The sequence below is a fragment of the Spermophilus citellus genome (genome assembly GCF_964194105.1).
Source record: "Spermophilus citellus genome assembly, chromosome: 4".
Lineage (NCBI taxonomy): Eukaryota > Metazoa > Chordata > Mammalia > Rodentia > Sciuridae > Spermophilus > Spermophilus citellus.
The window spans coordinates 136,071,742-136,097,542 of NC_138185.1; the positions used below are offsets into that span (position 1 = coordinate 136,071,742).

Genomic DNA, 25,801 nt, shown 5'->3' on the forward strand with positions numbered 1-25,801 from the left:
AAAATAACTATAATTACTTTGTGTGTATGTGTGTGTGCGTGTTGGAGGTCTTGGGGATCAAACCCAGGGCTTCACGCATACTACGCAAGCACTCTGCCATTGAGCTCTACCTCCAGTCCTAGACTTACTTTTATAAATGTAAACTCTTTTAGTTTTTCTTATTTTACTTTTTCCAATCAGTTTCAGTTTTCCCTGATGTTGTAGTCTATTTTAATCATCATCATTAAACACAAATTGACACTCAATCGATTTAAAGACAACCAGTCATAGTCTCAAAATTGCAGTTATTGCTGAGTGTTTTGACACATGCCTGTAATGCCAGTGGCTCAGAAGAATCGAAAATCTGAGGCCAAGCAGTGTAAGGTGGCCCACGCCTATAATCCCAGCGGCTTGGGAGGCTGAGGCAGGAGGATCATGAGTTTAAAGCCAGCCTCGGCAAAAATCGAGATGCTATTCAACTCAGTGAGGCCCTGTCTCTAAATAAAATACAAAAATAGGGCTGGTGATGTGGCTCAGTTTTTGAGTGCCCCCCTGAGTTCCGTCCCTGGTACCCCCCCTCCAAGAAAAAGAAAATTTGAGGCCAGCTTTGTGGCAACTTAGTGAGAAACTGCCCCCCCCTTTTAAAATAAAAATAAAAAAAAAAAAGAGGGCTGAGCATATACTCAATGGTAAAGTGCCCCTGGGTTCAATCTCCAATACAAAAAAAGAAGAAGCAAACACTTCAGAAAAATTAAAACTAAAACTTGAGGTACTTAATATATTTGGTGTGATTGCATTTCTGTCAAGTCAAAATCACCATGCAGCTGACAGGTTAAATGAGATCAAAGTCTCAGAAGATCTCAAGGATTTGGCCTGTAGTATTGTTTACTGACTGTTGTCCAAGAGTATTTATATAAGCTGTATACCTCTATGATAGTCATTTCCCCAAATCTTACTGTATTAGTTATCTTTTTTTTTTTTTAAATGAAACAGTAGTTCTTTTTTTTTTTAATATTTATTTTTTAGTTCTCGGCGGACACAACATCTTTGTTGGTATGTGGTGCTGAGGCTCGAACCCGGGCCGCACGCATGCCAGGCGAGCGCGCTACCGCTTGAGCCACATCCCCAGCCCTGTATTAGTTATCTATTGTTACATGACCAGTTAGTATTTAAAGCAAAAGTAAACATGTATTTATTTTTGGTGCTGAGGATTGAACCCTAAATATTTATTTTATCACACATATTCTGAGGGTCTGGATTTTGGGAGTGGATTGACTGGGTAACTCTGCTTGGGGTATCTTACAAGGTGGCTGTGAAGATGTCAGCTGGGTTTTCAGTCATCTGAAGGCTTGACTGGGCCTAAAGTGTCTGTATCCCAAAGGATCCAGATTCCAAGAATAGCTCACAAATATGGATAGCAAGCTGCTGCTGATTATTGGTGTGGTGTTCAGTTCTCAGAAGACCTCTCCTTGGGGTTGCTCGAATGTCCTCATGATACTAATGACAGTTGGTTCCCCTCTAAGATATTATCCAAGAGACCATAAGGCAGAAGATACACTGTCTTTTAGGACCTACCCTTGATATTCATGCACCATGAACACAACTAAATTCCTGAAAAACACTACTGGCTACATAGGTTAGCCCAATTCAGTATGGGAGGGACTACATAAGGAAACAGGAATCATTAGTGACCATATTGGAAGGTTTGATATATTATATCAAAGGAGATTCCTAAATCCTAGGACCAGATCTTGAATAATATATCACCTTGCCAATTATCTTAACAGAAAAATGTATATCTGGGGACAGACCAAAAATTCTTTTTTATATATTTATTTTTTAGTTTTAGGGACACAATATCTTTATTTTACATTTATATGGTGCTGAGGATCGAACCCAGTGCCTCAAGCATGCTAGGCAAGCACTCCTACCACTAAGGAACAAACCCAGCAACCCCCCCCCCCCCAAATTCTTAAAATGGGAAAAACCAAAGAAAACGGGAGACTTTTATTGCTAAACATAATTTCAGTGGACATTTCCCTATAAAATTTCCCTATAAAACCTTTTTAATTTAAAAGAAAAATATTTATAAAATCTTGACCCTTTCCTGTATAAATTCTGTATCTGGCCAATACTGTGAACTATATCCTATTACACAAAGTAATGGGGGAAAAAAAGCAACTTATGGTTTTAATCAGTAGAAAGAAAACAATTTGGCAACTCCCTTATGTTTGAATAGAACAAGATGAGCTGCATCATCAATTGCCTTTAATGTACATTTTGTCCCGCTTTTGTTCAAGAATTTGGACATGATAGGGGAGGCGCCTCCTGTTTTTAGAAGAAAGTCAAGGGACAGTGGCATTTCCTGCAAGAGATTAGATTCTGTAAGAACAGTTCTGAAATTTAATATAGGGCTTATATTTAACTGTTCTATATTCTTTTTCTTTTTAAATGTGGTGCTGGAGATTGAACACAGGGCCTTATGCATACTAGACAAGCACTCTACCAACAGAGCTAAAACCCCAGTCCTAACTTTTCTATATTCTGAATCAGCTTCAATGATAATGCACTTGATTGAAGAAAAAGATTTAAATGAAGCCTATAATTCATTGCATCCTTTCCGTTCATGGCAATTCCTGGGAGTATTTCTGATTATTAAGAAGAAAGAGCACAGGACACGGGAGGTTTAACAGACCTGTTTTGGTTCTACCACTAATTAGTTTTATAGCCTTGAGAAAGTTTTAACCTCTTCAGTTGAACTTTTTCCTCTGTAAACCGGTAGATAAAGACAGGAGAGGGGCTTAAGCTTAAGGTTTTCTTTTACTAAAAGAGGAAGACACAATCAACACTAAATACAAATTTACCCCACACAACCTCATTGCTTCACCTTCCTCGCTATTCTTTTGAAAGTCTTTAAGCTACTCCCGCATACTCTAGCTTACAATTTCTTACTGGTTCCCACCGAAGTTGTTCATTGGGTTTTTAAACTTGTGATGTTTCAAGACGGGAACGGAATCTTGTTCTTTGTGGGCTGTGAAACCGCAAGGACTCTCATCTCCAGTCTGACATTCCTTTGTAAATCCGACTTCCCTCCTCACACGTTTACTCCTTTCCCTGGCCCTCGCTTTAGATCAGGTGGTTCTGGGGACAGCGTCAATTCGCGACATTCTGGCAGCTCTGGTTCTGAGGAGGTGATGAATCCCCCAATCTTTGACAGGGCCTCAGGATTTCAAGCCCTTCCCTTCATCTGGACTGCCTCAGTGTGTATATTCGTATCATGACAAAGCACTTCCGCTTTTCTTCCTCAAAGCTCAACCTTGGACCTACAACCATGCCTCTGTAACCAAGTTAACTATTGAGCTAGAACACCCATTTGCGCCTACTATTAGTCTCAGGAGCCCTTCGTCTCTTTTCAGGACAGGCAGGCAGTAGCGGCGGTGGCTGGAACTACAAAGCCCAGAATTCCTAAGCGCATGCGCGCTGCCATTGTGATGCTCCTTTCCCGGTAACTCGCCCTCTCAGGCAAACCTGAAGATAGCGGCAATTCTCCGGTGGGGGGCGGAGACGCTCTCTGTCTTACTCTCCGCCCCCTTCGTGATAGGCAATGGGACCAGCCAACCGACGCTGTGGGCTCGCAACGCGCTCTCCAATCAGCACCTGTGGTGGAGAGGTGGGCGTGCGCACTGGCAGGGCAGGTGGGCTAGGCTGTGCCGGGTTGCGAAGGGGGAGAATAACGTCGGGTCGGGTCAGCAGGCGCTGCAGTAGTCGCCGCAGCGGCGATGGGAGCGGTGGGGACGAGGCGGCGGCGGCGGCAGGAGGAGGAGCAGAGGCTGGCACAAGAGCAGCGGCTGGGGGCGGCCACCAGCAGCAACAACAGCAGCAGCCGCCGCCGCCGCCGCCAGTAAAGGCGGACAGTACCCGAGGGGACTACCCGGCTGGCTGGCCGGCCCGCGAAGCCGCGCTCGGGTCCCGCCGCAGTGGGCGGCGGGGGATGGGCAGGCGGCGGCGGGCCCGCCTGCTGAGGGTTGGCCCCTGCCGGTCCCGGGTCTGAGCTGGACCGGAGCCCTCAACCCGAAATCCCTGCGTCCCTCACGGCCCAGGTAGGACACACCCCCTGAACCCCCAGGGTGCCGCGGGTTAGTCCTGGGTCCCGCCCTTCCCCTGTCCGGACGCCCTCCTTCGGCCGCACCCCTCGCGGAGTGACGGACCCTGGAGACCTGGAGGGGAGTACCGGAGACTTCTAGGTCGCTCCACGCCTTGGGCTTGTGCCAATCCCGTCCCTCTTCACCTCGGAGACCGTTCTGGTTGTGGCCCATTTCCCCTAGGGTTGCTGCTGCGTTTCCTCTGAGGCTTTGGGTGTTTTTACTGAACTTGGAGGGTCATTAAGCTTCGTCTGTTTCTCTGAGGGTGACCCACATATCACTTGTACTCACGCCTATTTAGGTTCCAGGACGGAACACAGAGGATTGTTAGGAAATACAAGCGTTTCTCTCCTACCCTGCCTCCCCCACTATAATGGAAGGGGGCATGGGACTGTACACTCTCTTTGCTATATTGTAACGACAAGGAAGGCCAGGACTTTCTGATACTTAGGGTGCTGCAGTAATGACCTGAGGGATTTGCTGGTCATTCGATTTGATAAAGATGATGTTGATACCCTGAAATTCCGAGGGAGGGACAAAAGATTACACATATATGTACCGTCAAATCAGAGAAGTAAATAATCTGTACTGATGCCCGGATACTTTATCTTACAGTGAAGTTAATTTTGTTTCAGTTGTGGCTTCATTAGAGTTAAAAATGACATTGAGTTGTACTTTGCTTTGAATTAGTTGATAGATGGCAGCAATCCTGATATTAACTCTTCTCTAACCTAGTTTTAGGAATTGTTCTTTGAACGTTAAAGAGGACAGTTTTATTATACCAGGTGTTTTGATGTGAAGAGGATTTGTTACTCAATAGAAACACGTTTCTCTCTCTCTCTCTCTCTCTCTCTCTCTCTCTCTCTCTCTGTGTGTGTGTGTGTGTGTGTGTGTGTGTGTAGGAGGGTCATGTTATGAATGGGGACATGTGTATACACACACACACACACACACACAGTGTGGATCCACTCTGTTTGTTAACAATGTTTGGTTCTGAGCCATTAATAACAGTTGCGTTGGTATATAAACATGGCTTTGCCAGGATAGACAACATAGATGTATCTGCTGTTTTTCTTTTGACTAAATGGGTAGAATAACGTTGGGGGTGGGGTGGGGTGGGAGAAATGGGGAATAATTTTAAAGAACTGAGGGAGTTGAATGCTATGTATTGCTTCTTGGATTTTTAAAGAAGCCATAATGGTGACAAATATAACAATGTGACTAATCTTGGAGAATTTGTCTTAACTCTGTAATTTCAAATAACAAGTATTGAATACCTTGGATGATATTTGAATTGAAACATATTGGAAGGAATCTTTAATTTAGAGGCTTTCTGTTTTCCTGTATGAAACATTTTTTTTCAAGACACCAAAAAGGATGCTTGAAGCATGATTATAAATAAAAGTTTTTCAATATTTTTTCTTTTATGATAATATTTGAAAGTGGTTTTTTTCCAATTTTGGAAAAAAAGTCCATAGCTTCATTAATTTAATTTGTAATGTCAGCTTGAAACAAATGGGTAGGGAGCTAACTAAGACTAATATATCTTGCTCATTTTTCTCCTACTACAGTTCAGACATAATTTAGTGAATTCTTTTTTGTGTTATGGATGACTTCAGATATTTATGTCTTGACTTTCTTTTAAGTACTTCAGGAAAGCTTTATGAAGTTAGAATTCATTTGCTTTAATAAATTGAATTCAATTATGTGGAGCTTCAAATATCTTCAAATGTAATGTTACAAGCTAAACTTTTATAATTTGGACAATTTTGAGGGCATTTTACACATAAAAATGCATTAAAAATGTGTTAGTGATAGTTTGTTTTTTCAAAATAGTTGTTCATTTTTCAAAGATGAATTAGCTAGATCATGTAATTTAAATTTCACTTTCATGGTGGGTAGGCAATTCTTTTTTTTTTTTTTTCCTTTTACCTATATTCAGGCAACTCTTCATATGCTCTACAGCTTTAAAAAGTACTATATAGGGCTAGGGTTGTGGCTTAGTGGTAGAGCGCTTGCCTAGCATGTGTGAGGCACTGGGTTCGATTCTTAGCACCACATATAAACAAATAAATAAATAAAGGTCCATCAATAACTAATAAAAATATATTTTTAAAAAGTAATATATACAAATGACATCTTGATTGCAAGGACACCCTGAGTTAGAATGACCCACCTAAGACACTTTCAGATTTTTAATCCTCAGATACTGTAGTGAGATAATATTTGTAGCATAAAAAATTGTAATAAGGGGGGCTGGGGTTGTGGCTTAGTGGTAGAGCACTTGCTTAGCACTTGCGAGGCCTTGGGTTGGAGCCTCAGCACCACATAAAAATAAATAAAATAAAGGTATTATGCCCAATTACAAGTAAAAAAGTATATTTAAAAAATTTGTAATAGGGAAAAATGTTTAATGACCACTATGAATTAGTGGGGTCTAGACTTACCAGCAAAACAAAAATAACCTTTGAGAATTAATGGGAAATGTGGTGTACTTTCTTCACCACTTTTTTTTTTTTTTGGGTCAGTATTAGGGATTGAACCCACGTGTGTTCTACCACTGAGCTACATCCCCAACCCTTTTTATTTTGAGATCTCTATAAATTGCCCGGCCTGAGTTCCAACTTCCTATCCTCCTGCCTTAGCTTCCCAAGTAAATGAGGTTACAGGATGTGTGTCTCTGTGCCTGGGCATTTTTTTTTTTAATAGCGCCTATAGGGAAAAAATTAATTTATAGATACGTGGTAAAGTCTTTTTAATTTGAGACCATGCTATTTACACTCTTGTTGTGTATTTTCTATTCTTGCAGGATATCTTCGATATATATATATATATGTGTGTGTGTGTGTGTGTATATATATATATATATATATCTTAAAAATTAAACACATTTTAGGCTATTGTACTCCCTTTTTGTTGTTTTTAGCCACACTTGTTGTAAACAGTAGTGATGGTAGTAATAGTTTTTCTTCTCAGGTTTCGGTGAACAGATCATTTTACACTGATAATACACAGTGCTTTTATACTCTATATTTAATAAAAGAGACTTTAAATTAATATGAAAAAGTTGAGTCTTTTTAGGGCTAAATTTTGGGGCAAAAGAAAAATATATATTAACTACTAAAACAGTTTCTGTCCTCGTTAAAATTTGGTGATCTTTTAAATTGTTTTATTTACATAATGTGAATTTCTATTTTGCAAGAAAATTTCATCTTTCTAGAAGGTAATTTTTAATCAGTTCTCTTGGTGCATTTTCATTTATATGACTTTAAGTTAAACATAATTATTCATTTTGTGATTATTATTTTTCTTTCAATGCTTGATTGAACCTAGTGCTTATATATTTTTGTGAACATCTTGGACTTTTTTTCCCATGATTTTTTCCATTTGCATATAAGATCTTTGATGCTTTTGGGTTTTGTTTTGAGACAGGGTCTCACTATGTTGCCCAGGCTTGTCTTGAACTCCTGAACTCAAGTGATCCTCTTTCCTTAGCCTCCCAAGTGGCTAGGATTATAGGCACAGCCATCATGCTCAGATTGCTTTGGAATATTGCTAGTTGTTTTTAAAAAAATCGTTATAGAAATTTGCTTTCACTTCAGAGTAAAAACTCCCAAAGTAAAAAATTAATTGTTCTTTGAGAAAAATTTGGAGTGTAATTAATGTCTCCTGAAGAATGAGAGATAGAAAGTAGCTGCTTGGCTCTTTTTGGTTAAGCTATCAAGATAGAACCTGGCCATGTTTTGAAAGTCAATTATTTATTTAACAGGGGATTTGTGTTTTGATTGCAAATAAGAATCAGGTGGTTTTTGTTGTTGTTGTTGTTTTGCTTTTCGTACTGGGGATTCAACCCCCCGGGCACTTAACCACTGAGCCACATCCCCAGCCCTTTTTTTGTATTTTATTTAGAGACACTGTCTTACTAAGTTGCTTAGGGTCTTGCTAAGTTGCTGAGGCTGGCTTTAAACTCTCAATCCTCTGCCTTAGTAGCCTCCTGAGCCATTGAAAAATCAGTATTTTTTTTTAATGTTTGAATTAGAATTTTTTTTGCCATTGTATCTATTTTTACTCAAATGCTTTAAAAATTTTTTTTTAGTTGTTGATGGACCTTTATTTTATTTATTTATATGTGGTGCTGAGAATAGAACCCAGTGCCTCACACACGCTAGGCAAGCGCTCACCGCTGAGCTACAACTCCAGCCCCACCCAAATGCTTTTTATCATGAATATTTTTATATTTGTCTTTTTTTCTGCCATTTTAAAGTAATTGCCTTTAAAAAAAATGAGATCGCATTGTTCCCTTTTTGTTCTAGCTATATGATCAATCTAAATACTGTATTTTGTTAATATTTGTCTGACATTTTAGTTTTTCACTTGTGTTGTATATTGTGGATTAATCTTGTACATTTCTGTTTTTTTCCCTCTTCCTGGTGCATCAAGTGCCTCAGTTTCTAAAATATCTCAAAATAACTTTATCAACACTTTTCAATGAATGTTATGGCAAAGATAAGAAGAAACAAGGAAAAAATAAAATACCAAGAGAAAAACGTGAGCCATGTCTCTTGTGAAATTTGATTTTAAAAAATAATCTGGAAGCTAAATTACATAGTAACATAGTAAACTAGATTAAGACTTCATCTGCTTGATATCCGGAGCACTTGAAAAAATTGACGTGTCCAAGACAAAAGTCTTTTAAACTTCCTTCGTTCTATAAATAAATGTATCATTAGTCAGTCACCCAAGCTCAAAAATCTTGGTTCCTTGTTTCTCCTGGTTCTACCTACACTTAACCTATTTTTTTCCATTTCTACTGCTACCAACTTAAATCAGCCTCTCTGACCTTTGGAACAGTGAACTATTGACATTAACTGCATCCATCCATTCACTAAATACTTGCTAATAATCTACCGTGAAATTTTGCTAGGGTTAGAGATTCAGCAGTCAGCAAGACAGAAGTGTCTTCACTGCTGAAGTTTTTAGTATAGTGGAAGTGGAAATTTGTGACAAGGAATCATAAGTGTTCCAATTATTATGAAGGAAAATGTTGATGTGAGCATGTAACAGACAGACCCAAGAGACAGGGAGGTGGATTGAGGGAAGAACTTTATCAGCCAGAGATGATTCTATATACTCTGTCAGACAGATTCAGAGGTTGGTGAATATATTATAGTTATAATAAGTTAATAATTAAAAATAAATGGTTTTTAAAAAAATTAATAAAAATTAAACTTTCACATAATCCTAGAAAGAGCTTTAGAAAAATTTTTTCAAAATACCTGAGCACTAAATAATTTTAAAGAGTTTACTTCTTCCTCTAATATGGATTTCTACTTTGGGTTCTCCCAGGCTTCAATTGCTTGAGTACTTAATAGGATTCCTTTTTTGTTTCAGAGTCTGTTTGAACCATCTGAAGTTAGAAATAGATATTATCAATAGCCAGAGTGTATATAGTTATGAGAAAGAGATGTTCCAGGTAAGTAGTTATAATGTGTTTGTTGTTAAGAGTCCAGCAACTTATATTTAAATGAATAATTATTGAATATTGAATATATAATAACTAAATATCTATAAATTAAAAAATACATTTGTAAATTAGAAAACCTATCTTACCATTTACTGGCACCTAATTTTTGGTCTAGAAATTGAGATTAATATAACCACTACCTCTTAAATTGATAAAGGCTTATTAAACAAATGAATATAAACTGTTAGTTGTGCATCCAGATGAGTTTTTAATCTATGTCTCTATTATGTCATAAGACCTTAAATTAGTTAACTTCTTTTTGCCTCAGTTTTGCTAATTTTAAGTACTTAAAATCTTATTTCAAAAGGTCATTACAGAGAAAGTTCTATGATATTTATTTGTCTTATTGGGAGGATCATAGACATTATGCTTTGCTTGGTTAATTTGGTTATAGTAGATTTTACTCAAAGAATGCCCTTGGGCTGGGGCTGTAGCTCAGTGGTGGAGTGCTTGCCTCACACGTGAGGCACTGGGTTCGATCCTCAGCACCACATAAAAAGAAATAAAGATTGTGTCCAACTACAACTAAAAAAAATAAAAATAAGGAATGCTCTTATTTAGTGTTTTCCTTACAATCTGGCCATGTAAGTTACACTGTACTTTCTATAAGAAAAGAATTTGTTTATGTATTGTTAGTGTTGTAGCCAGGGAGAACTAGGTTGTTTACACTTTGATTCTGTTGTCAGTAACTGTAACCATACTAACTTGTAAAGTTCCTTTTCGCATTTTTTTTTGTCCTAGATATTGAACCCAGAGATGCTTTGCTACAGAGCTACATCTCTACCCTTTCCCCTTTTAAATTTTGAGATAGGATCTTGCTAAGTTGCTGGGGTCTCGCCAAATTGCTGCCTCAAACTGTGTGCTTCAGCCTCATGAGTGGGATTACAAAAGTGTGTAACCATGCCTGGCTCTCTTCACTTTTTTTTGGTACCATGGATTGAACCCAGGGGTACTTAACCACTGAGCCACATCCTCAGCCCCCTTTTTTTTTTTTTTTTTTTTGAGACACTGAGTTGCTAAGGGCCTTGCTAAGTAGCTGAGACTGGCTTTGAACTTGAGATCTTCCTACTTCATCCTTCTGAGCCACTTCGATGCATGTGCCACTGTGTCTGGCTCTCTCCACTTTTTTTTTTTTTTTTATATTTTTATTAGTTGTTGGCGGACTTTTATTGTATTTATTTTATGTGGTGCTGAGAATCAAACCCAGAGCCTCACACATGCTAGTGCTCTACCACTGAGCCACACCCCAGCACCTCTATTCACTTTTTTTAAAAAAATTCTTTTTTATTAATTAAATTATTTATTTTAATTAGGTATATATGACAGCAGAATGCATTTTGATTCATTGTACACAATTGCAGCACAAATTTTCATTTCTCTGGTTGTACATGATGTAGTATCACACATATGTGCAATCATACATGTACCTAGGGTAATGATGCCCATCTCATTCCACCATCTTTCCTGCCCCCATATCCCTCCTCACCCCTCCCTACTCTTTGCCCAAAGATCCTCCATTTTTCCCATGCGAACCACCCCTCCCCCATTATGGATCAGCATCCACTAGTCACTCTATTCACTTTTAATAGATATGTTACTTTCTTGGATTTATTTATTGGGCTCAGAGAGATTCTGTGCTGCCAGAAGTGTAATTTGACTCCTGTGAAAGTTTAGAAGGAACAGTTTCAGTGTGAGTGGGGACTGAATTTTCATTCTTTTTTGCTATTATGTCGTCTTACTTTTTTTTTTTTTTTTTTTTTTTGGTACTGGGAAGTGAATCCAGGGGCACTCAACTACTGAGCCACATCCCCGGCCCTTTTTTGTATTTTATTTAGAGACAGAGTCTCACTGAGTTACTTAGGGCCTTGCTAAGTTGCTGAGGCTAGCTTTGAACCTGTGATCCTTCTGCCTTAGCCTCCTGCACTGTTGGGATTACAGGTGTTCTTACTAACTCTTGAGAGGGCTTCTTGCTACGAGGTAAAAACAAAGACAAACTGCCACTGGGTTTATCCTATACTAGAACCTTATTTTTGTTGCTTATATAATAGATGCTTTAAAAACTTAGCTGGCATACAGTTTTTGTAAACTTGTATTTATATCTAATCATGTTTTATTTTAAAAAACAACAATTTAGTTAATTTTTATAATTTAGAAAGTGTAATATTTTGACTTTTGAGATATATGAGATAGCCATCCTGCATCTCATTTAGTTTTATGTTTTTCATTAAGTTTGAAAAAAATTTAGTCATTTCTTCTGCCCCCACCCCCAGTATGGTATTTATTTGGGCCCAATAAATGTATTCAGAAGGTAAAATAATCTATTACAAATGGAAATATACTTTTAAAGACAGTGTGGTTACAAAAATGACATAATAAAATAATAAACAGGTTACCAAATAAAAGGGTAAGTGAGCTCTTTTTTTCACTCCTTCTGGTCTCTTTACATATATGTTAGCCCTTGCTGTTATTCCACAGCTTACTAATTCTCTTTTCATTTGTTTTTCTTTTTTTCCCTCTGTGTGTTCATTTTGTATATCTTCAAATTAATAATCTTTTCTTCTTCACTGGCTACTCTAATGCTAATTCTGTCCAGTATATTTTTTTCCAGTGTATTTTTCATCTCAGATGAATTCTTTCTACCTCTAGAAAATGTTATGTGCTACATTTTAAAAATAATTTAAATATTTTGGAATTTGTTTTGAGATATAGTTATTTGAAAATAGTTTTGTGCATTCAAGGTCCTGGATATTTAAAGGACTTTTTCACTCTGGCAAGTGAGTATACAAACTATTGATTATCATATCAGCATCAAGAATGATTCTGCCTGCCCTTTCCAGTGGTTCTTTCCTCAGCATTAACTGCTTCCTTTGTCTTTTTTTAAAAATTTTTTTGTGGTGCTGGGGATTGAATTCAGGGCCTTGCACATGCAAGGCAAACACTGTACCACTGAGCTACACACCCAGCTTAACTGTTTCCTTACAAGATGAATTTATAAGTACTCCTCTAAAGTCTCATGGAGAACTGGGTATATATAGATCTCCAGAGCTTGCTATCTGTGCTTCCTTGGCCTCCCCATACCTCTTAACTCTCTCAAATAACTGAGACATGTGGGTCCTGTTTGTGTTTTCCATTCCTGTGTTATACCTGAGAAACTTTCTTGGCAGTGACCTGGGGCAATCATAGCGCTTACTTCATTAATTTCCCTTCTCTCATGGATCCTTGTGCTGTGCTGCCTATTACCTAGTGTCTGAAATCCATTGTTTTATGTGTTTTGTCTAGTTTTTTTTTTTTTCCTAGTTGTTTAAGATGGGAGGCTAAATTTGGTTCCTATTACTCTCTGGTGGCCAGGAGCTCAAGTAGTGGGGTAGGTATATTTAGATCTCAAAAGGGAGTCATATTTCTCACTTACACTATCACTAGAAATATGTGTATTTTGTGCCCAATATAGCTTCAAGTATATTTTCATTACCTTTAGATACATCATAAGCTTTTTATATTAATGATTCTAAGCCTATACTCATTGAGATTAAAATTATGGAATAAAAATAATTTCTTATATTTTTCTATTGAAGAGCAGAAACATACATAGACTTAAAACCATGGGAGTTATTTAATCAGTTTATTACTTCAGTCTGTTGAAATAGTAGCAATAGTCTTCTAACTGAACTTTTACTTGAACTATAATCCCCTTGCCCTCTGAAACAGAAAGAAGTTCATGCTCTTCTTAGTCTGATTATTATCTAAATTCAGTTTACCTTTGAGGACTATGTATTTTTTTAATATTTATTTTTTAGTTATAGGTGGATGAATATCTTTATTTTATTTTTTTATGTGGTGCCGCAGTCTGGCTGGGCACAATTCAGGAGCCACTTGTCAAAAGAAACTAACTTTATTTTTAGAACTACAAACAAAACTGCTCCTCAGGAAAAAAACCCTCAGAGCCCAACTGCCACCACCAGCTTCCATAAGCCTCTCACCCACACAAGCCTCACCACCTCCCACAATCCTCCTGCTCTTGAGGCCGATTGGCTGGGTCGTGTGGGCGGAGCCAAAGAAGTCCCCCAATGAGCAGCTCCGTGGTCTGAAAGGGCAGGGAAACAGTCCAATGAACATCACCACAGAGGAGCCAATCAGCTAGATGTTGCTGGGGCCGCTGTGAGCCAATCATCAGCTTTGCAGTCTGAAGGGCGGGGAAACAGCCCAATGAACATCACCGCAGAGGAGCCAATCAGCTATATGTTGCTGGGGCCACTGTGAACCAATCATCAGCCGGCAGCTGGAAGTTTGCTGGGGCCCCTTTGGCTGTGGCTCTCAACATCTCCCCCTCTCTGTTTAAACAACAAGCATATGGCTTAGGGACCATGCCTGCCTTAGGTTGTCCAATACTACATATGGTCCTTACCTGTCTTCGGATGAGCTGACCTCAGGGCGTCAGCCTCCTGTCTTAGGTTGGTACCATTGTAATTGGATCTTACCCATCATTGACTACCCATCCAGTATACAGCCACACCTGTGGAGAGGTCTTTGTCATGACAAGCAGAAGGGAGGAAGATACACCAATCCAATTGATGGCTCTTGTTGGAAAAATTGAACCACCAATGACATCATCAGCAAAAATACCCCAACACTACCACAAGTCGCTGCACCAACAGATAGTTCACAATGCATAGTCTAGGCAAGTCTAGGCAAGTTCTGCAAGTTCTGCACATAGTCTAGGCAAGTTCTGCAAGCAGTTCAGTGATGGCTATTGCAGAAGCTGTAGATTAGTTTTATCTTTGTCTTCACCAGCACTGGGATGAAGATAGGAATTCTGGCAATAATGGCTAAAGAAAAAATTATGTAACATTCCAGAAGGCATTAAAAGAAAACAATTTTCTTAACAATTTACATTGTCTTCACCGGCACTGGGATAAAGATAGGAATTCTGGCAATAATGGCTAAAGAAAAAATTGTGTAACATTCCAGAAGGCACTAAAAGAAAACAATTTTCTTAACAATTTACATTATCTTGAAGAGAATTATTAAATATAATGAAAAGGAAAGGTGAGAATTATTAAATATAATGAAAAGGAAAGGTGAAAGTAAACAAACAGATCTGTTAACCTCCTTTTTTTGTTTACATATTAAAACAATCCTTAATAGTTATTTACCCAATTTAAATTAAACCATTTAAATCATGTGAATAAAAAAAAATATTTGGATCCATTGTTTCATGAGCGCTCATCATATATGATATATGGACATACGTACATTCAAACATATAACACAAAACACAAGTGTGCACACGTAATATAATACATACAACACATAACATAATAGTAAAGGCCTTATAACTTTTTACAGGTGAAATCTCCATTGCAATGTTTAAAAACTCTATAGTCAAAAAATAGAACTGATCAGCAAAATATTAACCTAGGTCTGTATGAGCTCAAAAAACAAACTTAGAACTTCATGATATGGGAAAGGGCAATAATAAAATAGATATTGAAAAAAGCATCCTGGTTCTGTTGCAGATGTAAGAATAGCCAAACTGGAGTTTTGGATATCAGCTGTTATGGATTTGAGCCAAATCATCTTCTTTTTGGTCTGTAGAATTCGCTTTAGTTAATCTCTCTGGAATCCAAATCAGCTGCTGTTCCTCCTGTGGAAACACACAAACAGGCCCCCGACTCCAGACAATCACTGGGTCAGGACTTTAGTTAATGTCTCCGGAATCCAAATCGGCTGCTGTTCTTCCTGTGGAAACACACAAACAGGCCCCCGACTCCAGACAATCACTGGGTCAGGACCTTGGTTAATCTCTCTGGAATCCAAATCGGCTGCTGTTCTCCCTGTGGAAACACACAAACAGACCCCCGACTCCAGACAATTACTGGGTCAGGACCTTTCCATAGTCCTATTAGAATATCTTTCCAAAGTACCTTGGGCTTATGTACATTTTTTGGACACATATGCCTTTCTGCAGCACTAAGCCCTGATGAATCCAAATTTAAAAAGTTTAGAGTAAAAAGGGTTATTTTAAGTTTATCTTTGGGGAATATATACCCCTTCCCAATTCCGTCTTTTTGCTTTAATAAGTACATTTTAATAGTTTGATGAGCTCTTTCAACTATGCCTTGTCCCTGTGGATTGTATGGGATTCCTGTTATATGAATAATGCCAAATGATGAGCAAAATTGTTTAAAAGAGGTAGAAGTATAACCAGGGGCATTATCTATTTTTAACTGTTTTGGAACGCCCACAGTGGCAAAATTTTGTAAGCAATGAGCTATAACATCTTTAGTTTTTTCTCCGGCATGAAGGGAGCCCATCAAAAATCCAGAAGAAGTATCAACTGTAATATGCAAATATTTTAATTTTCCAAATTCTGGCAAGTGTGTGACGTCCATCTGCCAAATATGGTTAGGTATCAGTCCTCTAGGATTGACTCCAAGATTAACTTGTGGTAAAAAGGTCACACAATTTTGACATTGTTTTATTATTTGGCTAGCTTGTTCCTTAGTTATTTTAAAACACTTTTGTAAAGTATTAGCATTGACATGGAACCTTCTATGAAAATTTATAGCTTCTTCTAGTGTAGAGAAAATATGTATGTCATGTGTAGTTTTTTTTTTTTTAAAGAGAGAGTGAGAGAGGAGGGAGAGAGAGAGAGAGAGAATTTTTAATATTTATTTTTTAGTTCTCGGCGGACACAACATCTTTGTTGGTATGTGGTGCTGAGGATCGAACCCGGGCCGCACGCATGCCAGGCGAGCGCGCTACCGCTTGAGCCACATCCCCAGCCCTGTCATGTGTAGTTTTATCTGCTAAATCATTGCCCAAACTAAGGGCTCCAGGCAATCCTGTATGTGCCCTGATATGTCCTATAAAGAATGGATCTTTTCTGTCCCAGATTAGACTTTGTATAGTGGAAAGCAAAAAGAAAACAGTAGAGGAAGGGGAAATCCTACCAGCATCTTCAAGGGATACTATAGCATTAACTATATACTGACTATTGGAAAATAAATTAAATACAGAATCTTTAAACATCACAAAAGCTTGTAATACTGCATTAAGCTCTACCTTTTGAGCTGATTGTTTGGGTACTAAAAATGTAAAAGTTTGATCAGGTGTAATTATTGCTGCTGTACCATTATTTGACCCATCAGTGAATATATTTGGAGCATTCATGATAGGTGTTTTTCTTGTCATTTTTGGAGAAATTACAGGATGCAATGACCAAAAAGACAATAAAGGATTAGATGGTAAGTGGTTATCAAATGAAACATTAGATTTGCACATGATTATTGCCCAAGTATTTAACTCATTAGCTAACTCATCAATTTGATTCATAGTATATGGAGTAATAATTTTATTGGGAGAAATTCTAAACACTCCCTTTACTGCTTTTATTCCTTTGAGTATTAATTGTCCTACAGCCTCAGGATACTTAGTAAGAATAGTGTTAGGAGAATAAGATAAATGTATCCATAATAATGGACCTTCTTGCCAAAATACTCCTGTAGGAATATTTTTTGTTGGTAGTACAATAAATAATAAAGGCAAACTTATATCAATTCTATCCAAATGCATATTTTCCATATATGTTTCAATGATTTTTAATGCCTTTCTTGCTTCAGGCGTTAACATGCGGGGTGAATTTGGATCTGATGGACCTTTTAGGATATCAAATAAAGGTCCCAACTCTCCTGTTGGTATACCTAGATAAGGCCTTATCCAATTTATGTCTCCTAATAACTTTTGAAAGTCGTTAAGTGATTTGAGTTGATCTACTCGTATTTGAATTTTTGGTGGACGGACCATGGTTGAAGATAATAGAACTCCTAAATAATTAATTGGAAAATTTAATTGTACTTTATCTATTGCTATCTCTAGATTATATTTTTTTAATAAGTTTGTAAGTGTGGCATAACATTCTAGCAATGTGTTTTTATCTTTGTGTGCTATTAATACATCATCCATATAATGAAATAATTGTAGTTCAGGATTTTGATTTCTAAGTGGCTGGATTACTTTGTTAACATAAATTTGACTTGTATTGGTGCTGCTATACCTTGTTGTTGTTTTTCTAATCTTTTTCCTTTCCTAAAACCTTGTCCAGTCATAATAGTGGGTGCATTTTGATTGATGTTATTTGTTAATGTCAAACCTAATTGATCTAGGACATCTCATCCCCATAAATTTACGGGAAGATGATCCAATACATATGGCTGTATAGTTCCTTCACATCCTTCAGGATCCTTCCAATCTAACACCATTGCACATCTATGGGGATTAGTCGCCACTCCTAGGCCTCAAAGCATTTGAGTGGCTTGTTGTAATGGCCATGTTTTGGCCATTCTTGATGAGAGATGATGCTAAGGTCTGCACCTGTATCCAGTAGCCCATTAAATTCATGTCCTTGAATATTTAGTTTTAGCATGGGGCGAGAATCTAAATTTAAAGAAAGCATAGCCCAGTCTACACCTGTGGAGCCTAATCCCTTGGAACCTCTTTCTACAGCACGACTGGAAAATTTATCATGTAGGCTTGGTATTATTAGTAACTGTGCTATTCTGTCTCTTGGTGAAATTTCTGATATACCCTTTGGAGAACTGGCTGTAATTTTTATTTCACCTTCATAATCGGTATCAATTACCCCAGGACTTATCATAAGTCCTTTTAGAGTAGAAGAGCTTCGTCCTAATAATAAGCCTACTGTTCCTTTGAGAAGAGGTCCTTTTACCCCTGTGGGAATGATTTGAACTCCCATCTCTGGAGTTAGTACTGATCTGGTGGAGGCGCAGATGTCCAACCCTGTGCTCCCTCTGGTTTGTCTGATGAGGGATCTGATGGACAGTGTGTCCTGGGCACTACCCTGGTGGGGTTGCTGGGTTCCTCCAGTGCTCCGTATATTTGTGGTTTGGGGCCCCGGAGCATTGGGGCCCCCTGTCCATTTTTTGGCAACGGAGCCTGATGCCTTTGTCCACGATGTTGTGGATAAACACCTTGTCCTTGTTCGTTTTTTGATAATGGAGTACCCTCTATGGTGGTTTGAGAACAGCATTCATTAGCCCAATGTAATGGAGTACCCTCTATGGTGGTTTGAGAACGGTTCATTAGCCCAATGTCTCCCTCTACGGCATCGTGGGCAAATACCCAGTATTCTACTCCTTTGATATCTAGTTTTGTTAAACCCTCCTCCTATGGGGCAATTCCTTTTAAAATGTCCTGTTTGTTGACAATTTTAGCATGTTCTTGGCCTGGTATATAAAGCCTGTTTTACTGCAGCTGCCACAATTTGCCCTTGTTCATTAATGTCTCTGGCATCTAAAGCCTGTTTTACTGCAGCTGCAATGACTTGCTCTTGTTCATTAATGTCTCTACATAATTTAATATATGTGTTTAAATCTTCCTGTTTCCATGGTCTAATGATATCTCTGCACCAACGATTCGCTTGGTCATAAGCCAGTTGTTTTATTAATGGCATTGCTTGTTCTGTATTTCCAAAAATTCTGGTAGCTGTTTGAATATGCCTATCTACAAATTCAGCATAAGGTTCATTAGCTCCTTGTATTACCTTAGATAATTGACCTTGTAAACCTCCATGTCCTTGTGAAGTCTTCCTTGCCCTAATCGCCTCTGCAGCAATTTGTGAGTATACGCCAGGATCATATGCAATTTGTTGCTGCTGATCCTCATAATGTCCCTTTCCTAGCAACATATCTAGATTTCTCTGAGGATAACCAGCTGCTGCATTTCGCTTAGCCGTCTCCTTGCAAAATTCCTCATTGGCAACGTTCTATAACAGGTATTGACCTCCATTTAGCACAGCTTTACACATATTAGCCCAATCTGCTGGCGTCATGTTCAAGTTGTTAATGGATTCGACCAAGCTTACAGTGAAGGGTGCTTGAGGACCATAGGTTGTTACAGCCTCTTTTAGCTCCTTCACTGTTTTGAAATTTAAACCCTGGTAAATTCGCTGCCCTCCTACCTCAAATACAGGGCATGTTAATACTTGAGATCCTGTCTCAGGATCCCAACTATCAACTGTGGGGGTTGGGAGCCTCCTAGCATATGGAGGTGGTGCTGTTGATTGGACACTTATGCCCTCTGGTGATAAAATGCTGTTAGTAGCAGTCTCCTGTAGAGGTGGTGTTGTTGGTTGGACACTTACGCTCTCTGATAGAAAGGTGTTATTAGCAGTCTCCTGTTGTAACTTTTCCCCTAATGGCTTTTTCTGCTTTACACTTTCTTCCTCTGTCTGACTAGTTCGAAAGACCTTCTCTTTTACTTGAATCTTTTCCTCTGTCTGACTAACTTGAGAGACCTTCTCTTTTACTTGAATCAATATGTCTTCTCCTTCCTCTACCATTGTCTGAACTGAAGGCTTTGGACTAAGCAAACCAGATACGAGTGTCCACAATGGCAATGTGCCAACTGGCAGAGTCCCTGGGCTTTTCTTTTCTATTCTTTTTAAATCTTCACCATGATGGTCCCACTGTGATATATTTAACAATTCCTCCTTAAAAAGCCATGGGCTACATTTTTGTATTGTATCAACGTATGCCCTGACTGCTCTTGATTTTACTGGGATGCCTCCTTCCTCTAACAATTTACTTAACAGTCTTTCGGTTTGTTTTTTACTAATTTCTGTTCCCGTATTTCTACTATAATACAACCCAACAAGATAACACCAAACAAAACTGAGACAGAATGAAATAAAAAGGGAACAATAAAAATTCATTATAGCCTTTCTATCCTCCTGATATGTGTATCCATCCTTTCTCCCTATCTGTTCCTCAGACGCAAATAGTTTTTCCTCAGATGTGAGCGGTTTTTCTTCCATCTCACTCATCTCCAGGGACAGGCAACTTAAAACAATAATGAAGCAAAACAAAAGAGGAAACTTAGAATGGCTACCCATCCTCTCGCCCTGCCCTCAGGGGCGAGCAGTTTACTTACCCTCAGTCGCTCCCCGTGCGAGCCACCAAATGCCGCAGTCTGGCTGGGCACAATTCAGGAGCCACTTGTCAAAAGAAACTAACTTTATTTTTAGAACTACAAACACCAAACAAAACCGCTCCTCAGGAAAAAACCCTCAGAGCCCAACTGCCACCACCGGCTTCCATAAGCCTCTCACCCACACAAGCCTCACCACCTCCCACAATCCTCCTGCTCTTGAGGCCGATTGGCTGGGTTATGTGGGCGGAGCCAAAGAAGTCCCCCAATGAGCAGCTCCGTGGTCTGAAAGGGCAGGGAAACAGCCCAGTGAACATCACCACAGAGGAGCCAATCAGCTAGATGTTGCTGGGGCCACTGTGAGCCAATCATCAGCTTTGCAGTCTGAAGGGCGGGGAAACAGCCCAATGAACATCACCGCAGAGGAGCCAATCAGCTATATGTTGCTGGGGCCGCTGTGAACCAATCATCAGCCGGAAGCTGGAAGTTTGCTGGGGCCCCTTTGGCTGTGGCTCTCAACATCGTGGTGCTGAGGATCAAACCCAGTGTTTCACGCATGCTAGGTTAGCGCTCTACCTCTGAGCCACAACCCTAGCCCCAACTATGTATTCTTTTTTTTTTTTTAATACTTTCATTTTATTTATTTATGTGGTGCTGAGGATCAAACCCAGTGCCCTACGCATGCGAGACAAGCGTTCTACAAATACTGAGCCACAATCCCAGCCTGAGGACTATGTACTCTTTCTTCCAATAAGAACTATTTTTCCATTTGGAACATTCTGATCATCTTTCCATGCACTTGTATATTATGCTCATTTATTCTTCTATGCCTTTGCTTCCCTCCTGAATCAGTTAGCTAACTTTTACTGTGAAACAAACTATCCCAAAATTTAGAGTGTAAAACAATGATTGTTTAGTACTTAACAATTTTATGGGTTGGCAATTTAACTGGGCTCACCTGAATAGTTCTTTTGTCTTATCTGGGCTCACTCTTTTTTTTTTTTTTAAAGAGAGAGTGATAGAGGAGGGGAGAGAGAGAGAGAGAGAGAGAGAGAGAGAGAGAGAATTTTTTTTAAATATTTATTTTTTAGTTATCGGCGGACACAACATCGTTGTTTGTATGTGGTGCTGAGGATCGAACCCGGGCCGCATGCATGCCAGGCGAGCGCGCTACTGCTTGAGCCACATCCCCAGCCCCTCTGGGCTCACTTTTGTGAGACAGTCAGCTAGTATGTTAGCCTTCTATCACTGTGAAAAAATACCTGAGAAAAACAACTTAAAGGAGGAAAGATTTATTTTGGCTCACAGTTTCAGAAGTGTCAGTGTTTTGTCAGTTGACTCCATTGTTTCTGGGCAGTAAATGCATTATAGTGGAAGGGTGAGGCAAAGCAAAGCTGCTTACCTCATAGCATCCAGGAAGCAAAAAGAAAGGTGGAGGGAAGGAGGAGGAAGAGGAGGATGATGACAAGATAAAGTACCCAAGGCACACCCCTAGGGACCTACTCCTTTCAACTAGGATCTACCTCCTAAAATTTCTACCATTTCCCAGTAGTCCATTTAGCTATGAATCTATCAGTGGATTAATCCATTGATGAGCTTTGAGTCCTCATGATCCCAATTACTTCCCAAAAGTCCTGCCTCTGAACATTATTTTGGGGGGACCACACCTTCAACACGTGGGCCTTTGTGGCATGGGGGTGGGGTGGGGTATGTGAAGTGGATTACAGATCCAAACCATAATAGGGTTTCTTCTTCTGAACCTGGTTTTTTTGAAAACCTGCAAAGGAAGCCAAGCCCAGTGCATAAGTGCTTTTCAAGTTTCTGGGGCATGTTTGCTAATATCCCACGCGGGCCAAAGCAAGTCACGCGGCCAACTCATTTCAGGGATGGAAAAACTATCTATTGATGGGCGGTAGAACAAGGTCACATTACAAAAAGATATGCATACAGGGATGGGAAAAATGTGTTGCTGTGTTGCAGTTTACCTAACATCCTCCATAAATCCTATTCACCTTATCTAATATGGTAGATTATGATTATCTTACCCCACATTAACCTCTTTTGTTTTGATTTGCCCTTACAGTTTGATGTTGGTTAACTTTTTAAACATTTTTAACCTATTATACAGAGAATTGCTATTAATTTCTGTTTTTGTATTATGTAACCTATATCAAAAAAGTATTTTGGAAATACTGGTTTAACTTTTCTTCTTTAACCTGCTTGTTAGCTCGGGACACCACTATGTATTATATTTCTTTTTACTCTTCTATGTTTTCATTGCAATTTACTGAAGAGAGTATACATTGAGTTTTTTCATTAACTCTCAGTTATTTGCCAGAGGACTGTGTAATTTCCTTAAATTATATGAGAGGTAAAATACATAATATTTGAAAGATTTTTCTACATATTAGGAACACAAAGATGAGGACTGGGGATGTAGCTCAGTGGTAGAGGCTTGCCCAATATAAGTTGAAGTGAATAAGTAGATACTCTTGACCTTAAGAAATTTATAGTCTGTTGGGAAGATAGTGTAAATGGTATGCTTGTTTCTGAGGCTTTCTCTGCTCTGAACCTAAATTTCTTCCCCTTGCTCAACTCATAGATTAGCTGTTTTTTTTTTTTTACCATTGTATAGAAGGGACACTCTCCTGTCTCTTACACTTCTAGATTATTGTTGCCTAACCTATTTTGTGTCTGGATTTTTTCACCTCTTCTTTATATTAGTATTATCTGCTACTGTTCTTTTTTATATATATTTATTTTTTAGTTGTAGTTGGACACAATACCTTTATTTTATTTATTTATTTTTATGTTGTGCGAAACCAGGGCCTCACATGTGCCAGGCGAGTGCTCTACCACTGCGCCACAACCCCAGCTCTGCTACTGTTCTTTTTATGAAAAATGTTAATCATAGAGTACAAAAACGTGTGTGTAGTTTAAAGAATAATTACAAAGCCAAGTGTTCAAGAAAGAGAACATTGCCAGCATCTCAGAAGCCTGTTCCTGTTCTCAACTACCTTCTTTACCCCAAAGTTGTCGGTTTTTTTTAATAATCATATCTTTAATTTTCTTTATAAACTTCTACCTGTATTTGCATTGCTATTTAATATAGTTGGGTTGTAACTTAGTGTTTTTTGAGTGGTGCTGGAGATTGAACACAGGGCCTTGCACATGCTAGGCAGGTGCACTAACTAACACTGAGCCACATCTCTAACCCTTGTAACTTATTTTTTTAATGTGGTTTTGCATTACTTTTATGTTTTTTATTTTTGGTTATAGATTGATATAATACCTTTATTTAATTTATAATACCTTTATTTAATTTATTTTGATCCACCACTATGGATCAGCATCTGCTTATCAGAGAAAACATTTGGCCTTTGGTTTTTGGGGATTGGCTTATTTCACTTAGCATGTTATTCTCTAGCTCCATAGTATCATAGTTTTAAAACAGTATCATTATTACTTCTAACAATAAAACTACTAAATGCAGGGGGGTTCTTTGGCATGATTATGGGCTGATTTTATTTCTTATATACTTTCAACATTCTCTTAATTCTTTTTTTTTTGAGAGAGAATTTTTTAATATTTATTTTTTAGTTTTTGGTGGACACAGCATCTTTGTTTGTATGTGGTGCTGAGGATCGAACCCGGGCTGCACGCATGCCAGGTGAGCGCGCTACCGCTTGAGCCACATCCCCAGCCCTAAAAATATTTATTTTTTAGTTTTAGGTGGTCACAATATCTTTATTTTATTTTTATGTGGTGCTGAGAATCGAACCCAGTTCCTCACGCATGCTAGGCAAGCACTCTACGACTTGAGCCACATCCCCAGCCCCTATGTCCTTTTTTTAATATTTATTTTTTAGGTGTAGATGGATACAACACAGTGCCTTTATTTTTATGTGGTGCTGAGGATGGAACCCAGGTCCTGCCTGTGCTAGGTGAGTGCTCTACCACTGAGCCACAATCCCAGTCCTTATTTATATTCTTTTTGGGGAATGCATTCTCTAGTAACATCCTGAGGGAAGATATGGAAAGCAAAAATTTTAAAACCTTAAATGTTTCAATATATTCTTCCTTCATATACTTGAGAGTTTGGCTGAATATAGAATTCTGTGTTGGGAATAATTTTCCATAAGACCTTTGAGGGTGGTGCCTTATTGTTTTCTAATATTAAACCATAGAGAAATCTATAGTCATTCTGATTCTTTGTATGGCCTTTTTTTTCTCTTCCTCCATAGAAAATAAAGAATTTTCTCTTCCTGAAAAAAAATTGCAGATGTTCTGATATTTTTCTGATTTGTTAGTTTATTTTGTTGGATACTTGATGTATCTAATCAATCAGAAAACTTGAGTATTTAAAATTGGGGAAATTTCATGAGTTACTTTGATGATGTCTTTACTTCTTTTTGACCTTTTATTGTTCAAAGTTGTGTTATTGTCTAGGCTTCAAGTTGGTTGTCTCTGTTAAGCAAAGAATTGAAGAAGGGCACACAAAGATAGTAAGCAAACACCAGGTTTATTGTAAGAGCAAAAGTAACAAAGTATCAGGGGTGGGAGTTCCAGAGCTAGGAGTCTAATAAGAAAGTACTGACTTGTTTTTTTAAGAGCTTTGGGTTTTCCTCCCCTGTTTATCTCTTCTCCTCTCCATGCTCTTCTTATTATTGCCCATTGAACACCTCAGGTCTTAATCTTTTTATGGATCCCCCTGCTTGTGTGCAGGACACTGAAGTGTCTGCATGATTGGGTCCCTTGCTCATGTCCATGAGCACTTTCATCAGCTTGAAGCTGACCTTATTGGGGGACACTCTTTATGCTCTTACTATCTGGATCATCCCCAAACTTCCTCATTTGCCATCTTGCTCTGACTGCCTGTGCAGTTCTAAATCTTGCTTAATTGAACCTTCTTATTTTGGTTGAACTCAGGGCGCTTTACCATTGAGTTACATCCCTAGCTCTTGTTATTTTTAAATTTGAGACAGGATCTTACTAAGTTGCTGAGAGTCTCACTAAGTTTCTGAGGCTGGCCTTGAACTTGGAATCCTGCTTCAGCTTCCCAAGTTTCTGAGATTACAGGCATGTGCCACCACACGCAGTCCATCTTTTCCTTAGGGAGATACGTGACTATCAGTTTCTGAGAGCTGAGAGGGGGAAGAAACTGAGATATTCATTAAGTTATAGTTTACTTAATTTCCTTTTGTTCAAGTAT

General features: G+C 38.6%; 1 protein-coding gene across 5 annotated transcripts in view; it reads left to right on the plus strand.

Annotated features, from left to right (window-relative positions):
- The first annotated feature begins 3,751 nt into the window (after positions 1–3,751).
- Positions 3,752–25,801, plus strand: part of TTBK2 (tau tubulin kinase 2) — a 151,693-nt gene continuing 129,643 nt past the window's right edge. For 2 of the 5 annotated variants that reach the window (XM_081289598.1, XM_081289600.1), the window contains exon 1: positions 3,952–4,079. The gene's annotated coding sequence lies outside the window, so the exon portion shown is untranslated. Of the gene's footprint in view, positions 4,080–25,801 lie in introns of all 5 variants that reach the window. The other 3 variants (XM_081289601.1, XM_081289599.1, XM_081289602.1) reach the window with 3 other exon arrangements.